Below are 8,078 nucleotides of genomic sequence, written 5' to 3'. Positions count from 1 at the left end.
GAAATCCTTGCGTGGTGCGGGCACGCGTGGCCTTACTGTAAAACTGACACGTTCTTCAATAATTAACGAGGGGGATGCTTTAATTGGGAAAAAGGATGCAGTAGGAAGGAGGCTGAAGGAAGCTTTTAGTCAGCTCCGAGGCCAGATGTATCGATCCGGTGATCAATCCTTTTCTCTTTCCTGGATTTAAAGCTAATGGGACACCGTGGTCAGAGACGAGTGGCTTTTAGTTAAGGTTTCTGACTCTTATAAATAATACAACAAATGTCCTGGTAAGTAATAAGGAGTAAGATGCCCACTCGTTCTTTTTAAATAGAACAAATGTGGCAAACACGGCTCAGCTGTAATTTTTGAAGTCGTTTATTAGACAAATTGCTCTTCCCTACTTCTTTTACAAGAGAGACATAAACCATTATATTATTTATTCATGAATCACAGCCATTAAGATGATAAATCAAATTATCAGCTTCCTGTCTCTCCTCAGTTTTAATCATTTTTTATAGTTCGTGTAACATAAAGACAGCTTCCTTCCTATGAAACAAGAGACCTTCAGAGACCTTTTTATTGTAAACGTACATTTCCTTCCCATTTTTAGGTACATCCCAGCGATTCTCTCTGTCAGTTTTTATCTGCAATAAAAATCCAATCAGGAACTTGTACGCTGACTCGGTGTAGCAAAGTTAGCTGCGAGGTGGTCGTTTTCCTTCACCTCTGAAATAAGGCAGGGCTCCAAAACGCAGCTCAGGGTTTCTCTGTGCCGACCTTACGTGTGAGCAGGAGAATCCTTGACGTGAGCTCAGTGCTGACCGCAGGAACCTCCGCTGCTCTGCTTTGCTCTGTGCTGTGCTGCACTCACGGCCTCTCCTGCTTCCCTGAGGTGGCAGAGCTGCTGCTTCCTGACCACCTACGATCCTTTCATGCATCCTTTCCTCCTAGTTCCACCCGCTCCCGCATCCAAGAGGTGGCTTTGCCGCCTGGTGGGGGGTGGGTGGAGAAGTCCATTCGGAAAAGCCATTGATTTCCATTCTGTCCCTGACAGCTTGCAGGTCTTTTCAGCTCTCTCAGCCACAGGAAGCACGGATGAGGTCAGGGTTGCCGAGAAGGCCGCCCTCAGAAAGACACGTCTGCTCTGCAGCGTAAAAATCAATGCCTGTTTACTCAGCGCTATGAATAATAGAGTTGGAGATGTAAATATATAATTGATGCGTGTAAAATCTATAGGGTGAGGCTGAAGCGAGTCGCAATGAGTTCCCTGTTCCCCACATCCGCTTTAACGACCCCCCGTGATGTGCAGCCGCCCCTCAGCCCCAGCTCCCCACCTTCCTGCCGGGATCCCTGCGGGTTTAGGAACGTGGATTCCCTGGGAACTGTGAAGCCAGGATTTCTCTCCCTTTCTTCAAGGAGCGCTCCCTGTGAAGCCCAGGGCGTCTGTGTCCCTGTTGCACTGTGGCTCTCAGAGTGATGCAGCAGGAAAAGCCCTGGGCTCGTGTTACACGCCGTCATGGGCCGGCACGACGCCATCGCTGGGCTGTACAGCTTCAGCAAGGCTTGACTCCAGCACAGAGGTGGGACGCCGTGCTGGGAGCCCTTCCACCTTACTTTCCTTCTTTTCTGCTTCATTCTTTCTGGGGAAAATGAAATCTTAGTCATTTCCCCGGGCTCCTCATCAGCCATTCACCACGAGCATCCCTCAGTTTGTTGCAGCAGAAGAGCTTCATTGCTTAACCCTTCTTTCTAAGTCCGTCGATTGGAGCAGACTGCCACTCACTGCTTGTGCTAAAGCACCTTGTTTGATTGGGTTTTTTAATGAAGAGCCTGGGTTTTGTCCTTCCTAGCAGCAATGCAGTTGTGTTTTTAGGTCAGGTCCTCCTGAGTGGTCACATGAAGTTTCAGTTCGGACAGAACGCCCAACACGGGTCTCAGTGTTTGATGCTGCTGTGATTAGAACGTTGTCTTATCAAATTCTATGTCCAATTAAAAGGATTGGATTAGCTCTCAGAGACCTCTGGTGTTATTTTTAGCCTACGTGTAATGAACCCCCCAAAATAAGAGTGTATAATAAAAGTACAGCGCTCGGTTCTGCTGGAACGGTTATGGAAGTACATTAGCAGATCAGAAATGGTAATAAATCCTCTGTCACAACCTTCCTCATTAAGCAAGATAATTTGAAATCGCCTCCAGTGTATTGAGCAGTTCATTATTTTTTAGGGGAGGGGCGACACACGAGACAAAAGAGTAGTGTCCTTTTAATTGATATCCAAAGCCTGAACCAAGCAAATTCAGTCAAGAAAAACCAGGCTGAGCTGTGTGGCTATACAACCTGACCAGGGCCAGCCAAAGCCTCATCTCCTCTCTCTTAGGGAAGGAGGAAAGCTCTCTTGAAAATACTGGAGGGTCAATGGGGGCTGGGGAAAGGGAACAGCTCTGCTACCTTTGCAATGGAGTTTGTGTTCACCAGCACAGCTGCAAATTCAAAGAGAGAGTTTCAGGTTTGTGGATGTTCGTCTGGTTTTAATAGGACAACTCCCAGACCTTAGTTTCTCTATTTTATCAGTATCACGGAATTGTAGGGGTTGGAAGGGACCTCTAGAGATCATTAAATCCAACCCCCCCATCCAAGTGTTATTCCCAGGGCATCTAATGATTCAAGTAAGCAAAGAGTGCCTCCATCCCCGGGTGTCTGTGGGAGCACAAAGGGTAATTTGAGTGGGAAACTGCAGCAAGAAAGGGGAATTTTGGCTGTCAGCTGAACTGAGGGATGGAGCCTGTGCCAGGGTACAGCACAAACATTCCTCCGTGTGCACAGGCACGGCCGCTCATCAGTACCAACGGGACACCAGCACCCTCGTGCTTTTGGTGAGGAACATCACTGCCTGAACTTCAGCCTTCCCTGAAATTCCTCACTTCCCAGGACACCTTTGACGTGGTACACTGCAGGCTGAGGACAAGCTGGAGGATTTTCCTCACTGTATCTTTACAGTAAAAAGATGCTGGCACCAGACCAGAAGATGCCTGCCATCCGGCTGCCGCCGGGGTAGCATCAGGTTGGCACGTGGGACATCCTGTCATTTTTATCCTGTCGTTTCTACATGCTCAGAGCCAAATTGCATCTTGGTGTAATGCTACTGGCTCCAGTTCCCTTGTACACAGCTCATCTTGGTCCTGTGCCCAAATGGAGGGCAAATGTGAAGGGAAAGTAGAAGAATGTTGTACTGGAGAAGATAGACTTGAAGGTGGGTATCACTCTTGTTTAGTAGAGGAAGAGCAAGTACACAATTACTTTACTGGATACATTCATTTATAGTGATTCCAGATGGGGAAGGGAAAGGTACATTCATTATCACAAAGATAACATTCAGTCACTAGCAAATAACACAAGTAACAGCTGAAAACACAGCTGGGTGTAGTTTAACCCCCTTAACCTGAGAAGCACAGCAGTTGAGCAAAAAGGTCTGCACCTCTTTCCACTTCGTATTGGCTGCAGTACCACTGCACACATCCAAAGTCAAAGTTCTTCCATTTTGTTTCCTAGTAGGTGCCAAAAAACTGATCCTTCAGCTTAATCATATCCATATTGTGACACAATGCCCTGATAATGTCTTCTCTATTTCAGTTTAACAGCAGAACATTGGCCAAGCATCCATGCAGCCAAGTACCAGCAGCCACTGGTAAATGCTTGAGGGACAGTTGCACAGGTCATGGCCAGCAGAACACAACTGCCATGGTATATGGTTAACAGAATGAGTAATGCTAAATAGTACTTTAGCTGAGAGAGCTTACAGATGGTATAGTTAGAAAGATTATTGTGATGGGTGAGCATTTTCCTTTAATTGCCTCTTCCCATGTCCTAGGCTCACAGAGGGAAACTCCAAAGGAGCAATCTGCAGAAAGAGATCCTTCCCCAGTGGTGGTGGTCAGCCCTTACATGGGGTCTGGGAGAGGTGGGGTCAGACTCCTTCTGCTCACACAGTGCACTGCCTTCACCTGTGCTCCTGTGGCTGGCTCAGTGCTCACCTCAGCTGATCCAGCAGTGGTTCAGGCCGTGATTCAGCAGTTCCCATGCAAGCAGTGACAGTGTCATGAAACTATTTTGAGAGAGACCCTAAATACTGGTGTTTTTACGATCTAAATGCGACAGTAGTTCTGAGTTTCCAACAGTGGGGACATTCATCTCAAAGAACTGACTGCAAACTCAGTGAATGAATGAGGGTGCACCGCCACAAACGTGGACTTGATTCATTCCCCAACGGCAGTTTATTTTTATGCACCAAACCACATCCCAGCAGGCACGCCGTGTGTATTCCATCTAAAAGAGGAGCAGTTCTTAGCAGTCCCAGACCTAACTACAATGCTGGCTGCTAAATCTTTGCAGACAGGGAGAGTGCATTCATTTTGGAGTCTGCCCCTGCAGTCCTCGCCACCTGCTTGCTCCTTCGAAACGCTTTATGTCACTCGTTCTGTGTCTGTAGGCTCTAGCAGCAACGTGCCTCCTGTTTTCACCACCCAGCTCTCCGTAAAGCCACGGTTCACACGGCGGGGCAGCTCCTGTTTAGGGAGTTGCTTCTCTCTGCTATTTTGGCAGCACATTTCGTTGTTTGCTCCCGATGTGTTTGAGCTGAAGGAGGGCTGAGGGAGGAGTGCGACGCGGTCCGGGATGAGACCGGTTTGCTCAGGTTGCCAACCAGCCCGGAGCCCGGGTGGCTGAGCTGAACTACTACTGAGAAAGCGTCATTTGTCTTCATTATTTGTGTCACAGCAGTGGCTCGATGCGATTACCTCGTTGCTCAGGATGCTGAAAACTAAAGCAAGGAGATGCTCCGCGTCCCAGAGATCGCCAAGTCCGAGCCTAAAATAGGAAACCCCGAGAATACAGCGCAGGCAGAGGCGGGGGGGGGGGAAGGAGGGGGCTGTTCTGCAGTAGTGGCATTAACCAAGCGTGGGGCAGCGGTCACGGGGTGAGGAATTAAAGGACAGGAATTTCCCGGAGGAGGAGGAGCTGCTGCCAAGCTGGGCGAAGGCAGGCGGCTGTGCTGAGCCCGTTCTGCTCAGCTGCCTCCGGCACTGCCCTGGGAGCACGAAATAGCACAGCCATCACCTCCACTTCCCCGGGTGCCGTGATGCTGCTCAAGCAGCCCAGCGTGTTTTGCAGTGCACTCTTTATCCCAGCAGACTGTGCCTTTGAAATGGCCGTGTACGTGGAGTGCTTCTGCTAATGAATGGGGATGCGTTCGGCCTGCTGGGAAGGGATAGCACAAAATGCTCACTCACACTGCCTGGAGCCACGAGGAGAGGTCTGGCGGGGAGAACAGCTGCGAGGAGCCCTCGGTGCAGTTCGGATGCATGACTTCCATGCACAAAATCCAGTGCTGGATGAACTGTTGTTGGTTTTTTTCTCCCCCCTCCCTTCTTATTTTCCTCTCCTCACTGTGCTTCAGTGGGATCTGCGTGGGGAAACCTGCACCACAACAAAACCATCACCCAACACATTTCCCATAACAAGACTCACAGAAAAGAAAAGCCCTGAAATCAATGAGGAAAATTTGACTTCAGTCAACTTTGGATGGGGCTCAGTCACAAAATCACAGAGCTGCGGGGTTGGCAGGGACCTCTAGAGGTCCAACCCCCTGCCAAATAACCCAAACCTCCCCTTACCTCACTTCCCATTTATCTCTCAGATATCTGTAATTCTCCCCGGGGACACTTTCTAGTATTTAAACAGCCCCTACCCTGCCTCACTTCTCCCTGTTTGCAGCAGAGAAAAGAGGAACTGTGGAACTATGCAAAATGTCTCAAGAGCCCAAAGAATCTTCATTGGATTTTCCACGTTCATCATCAGCTGAGGATCATCATCAGCTGAGGACGTGACTGCAAAGAACCCCAAGGTTAAAAAGTTCAGTTTTGTGTTTCTTTTCAACGACTCTTGCTCTTTAAAGGAGCTCTGTCAGGCAGGCATTACAAATGTCGTGTCAAGTTTATAGGAATCCTTCATACTTTGGTGACTATTGACTTGAGAAATCCCTTTGACCTGAGGTATCACTGAAGCCATGCTTTGGTGGTGTGTTTGTTAGTTAAGGAGTCTCTCGCCCAGGCCAAGCTTTTCCAGCAGTATTCCTCCGGCAGAGTGGTAATGAGAGGCAAAGAAGGAAGTGGATGCTTAGCAGTGGTCATGCAAACTGTTTCATTCTCATTGCATTTTCGCGTGGCATTAGCAACTGAAAGGCACCAGTTCAGCACAGCATTTAAGCTATGTGCTGAATCAGGGGCTGAGAGCTCAAGAGGAGGAGGAGGAGGAATGGCATGGGTGTTATTCCCACAGATTTTCTCAGAGCGTTAAGTGACCATTAGCTGATGCGACAAGAATTTACCTCTTACAGTCCCGGTGGATGAGGTTTGTGCTCTGTTAACGGGACAGCCCGAAACTGACAAAGCAACAAAGCATCAGGTCCCTGTCTTCAGCAAGGGAGGGGGAATGTAAGATTCAAAACCTCAGTCCTCTCTGTCGCTGCTTTTTTTCTCCACCTGATATATTTTTCTTGATCAGTCCCCTATTTCTGTTTCCCTAGTCATCACCGTGTGGGACATCTAGCTAATGAAACTCTCGTGTTGCTGTTGGACAAAGCTAAAACATGACACCAGAGCAAAACTGCTTTCAGCAGAGTAACTTTTGTGACAGCCATGATGTGACGATGGAGGAAATGAAACATGATATGATATTTCTCTGCCAAGGGTCCCTCTGTATCAGTGCTGTAAGAAGAACTAATGGGGAGCTGGAAGGCACTACGTGCTCACAGAGCTGTAGGGGTTGGAAGGGACCTCCAGAGATCATGGAGTCCAACCCCAGTGCCAAAGCAGCTCCCAGCCCAGGGTGCACAGGTAGGCGTTCAGGTGGGTCCTGAACATCTCCAGAGGAGACTCCACCACCTCTCTGTGCAGCTGTGCCAGAGCTACTGTGCATCTGGTAAACGTCCACCTTTGTAAATATTCATCCTGCATCATCACAGCAATAATGAGGGAAATACCCCACTCTGAGAGATGACAAAAGTTGGCAGTCGAACATCAACTTAGTCTCATTCGGAGGGGTTTGGCTCTGGGGGATGATTTCTGCTGAGCTGCTATGCAACAGAAAGGACCTCCCAGATGCACGAGTAAAGCAGGAGTCCCAGGAGCCAACCTCTTCACCAAACCTCATGCAAAGAGAAAAGGAAGCTCAGCCCACACTGCCCACACATCCCTGGATCAGATCTGGATGTAGCCCTTCCTACACAGTATTTTACACTGGATACTCATGCTAATAATTCATCACGCCTTCAGTTGCACCTTTGTCACATCAGTAACTTACTGATCCCTCACAAGCCCAAATGCTCCTTACGTGCATCATTCCCTGAATTCCTACAAGCCATCTGACTGTAAATGGGTTCTCTGGCACCAATCAGTGGATCATTGACCTTAGCAGTGTGGCTGTGCCATCAATATACATCTGAAGTAGAGACATGAGTGACTTGCTATCGAACAATTAATTTCACATATGGAAATGCATGTGTAAGTGGTTGTGCAAAACGAGATCTCAAAGGCCCCCCGAGGGTTTGCAGAGGAAGTGCAGAGTGCCAGAAGGAAAAAGTGAGCACAGGAGCATCTCCTGATGAACACAGAGGTCCCAAGTGCTTTCCACAGAGATAAAACGAGGAATGAATCTGTGGCTACAAGTGGCATGGCAGGGTGGAGGAGAACAACTGAGCTTTAGCAATCCAGGCATGTTCTTCCTGCGTGGAGCTGCTCACACGGTTGCAGAGATGACCAGCAGACATCCCATAGCAGGAGCAAAACCTTCCATTTAGTGCTGGCCTAAACAAAATAACACCAGCTTGTGCCCACTGCAGCAAGCACTTGAGAATGCAATCCTTGAGAGAATGGAGGGCCATGATTTCATATTATCATCTGTCAGTGGGAGCTGTGGCTGTAAGCCAAGCAGCAAATTGTCACAAAACTCATTGAGACTGAGGATTGCAACACCAGACCTGAAAACAAAGTCAGCAATTGGGCAAGGGGAGGGAGGGGAGAATGGAAAGAGGATTGCTAAA

Source organism: Cyrtonyx montezumae, unplaced genomic scaffold (assembly GCF_038088225.1).
Source record: "Cyrtonyx montezumae isolate F1298 unplaced genomic scaffold, pur_monq_1.0 scaffold_10, whole genome shotgun sequence".
NCBI lineage: Eukaryota > Metazoa > Chordata > Aves > Galliformes > Odontophoridae > Cyrtonyx > Cyrtonyx montezumae.
Note: the sequence above shows the minus strand (reverse complement) of the source record.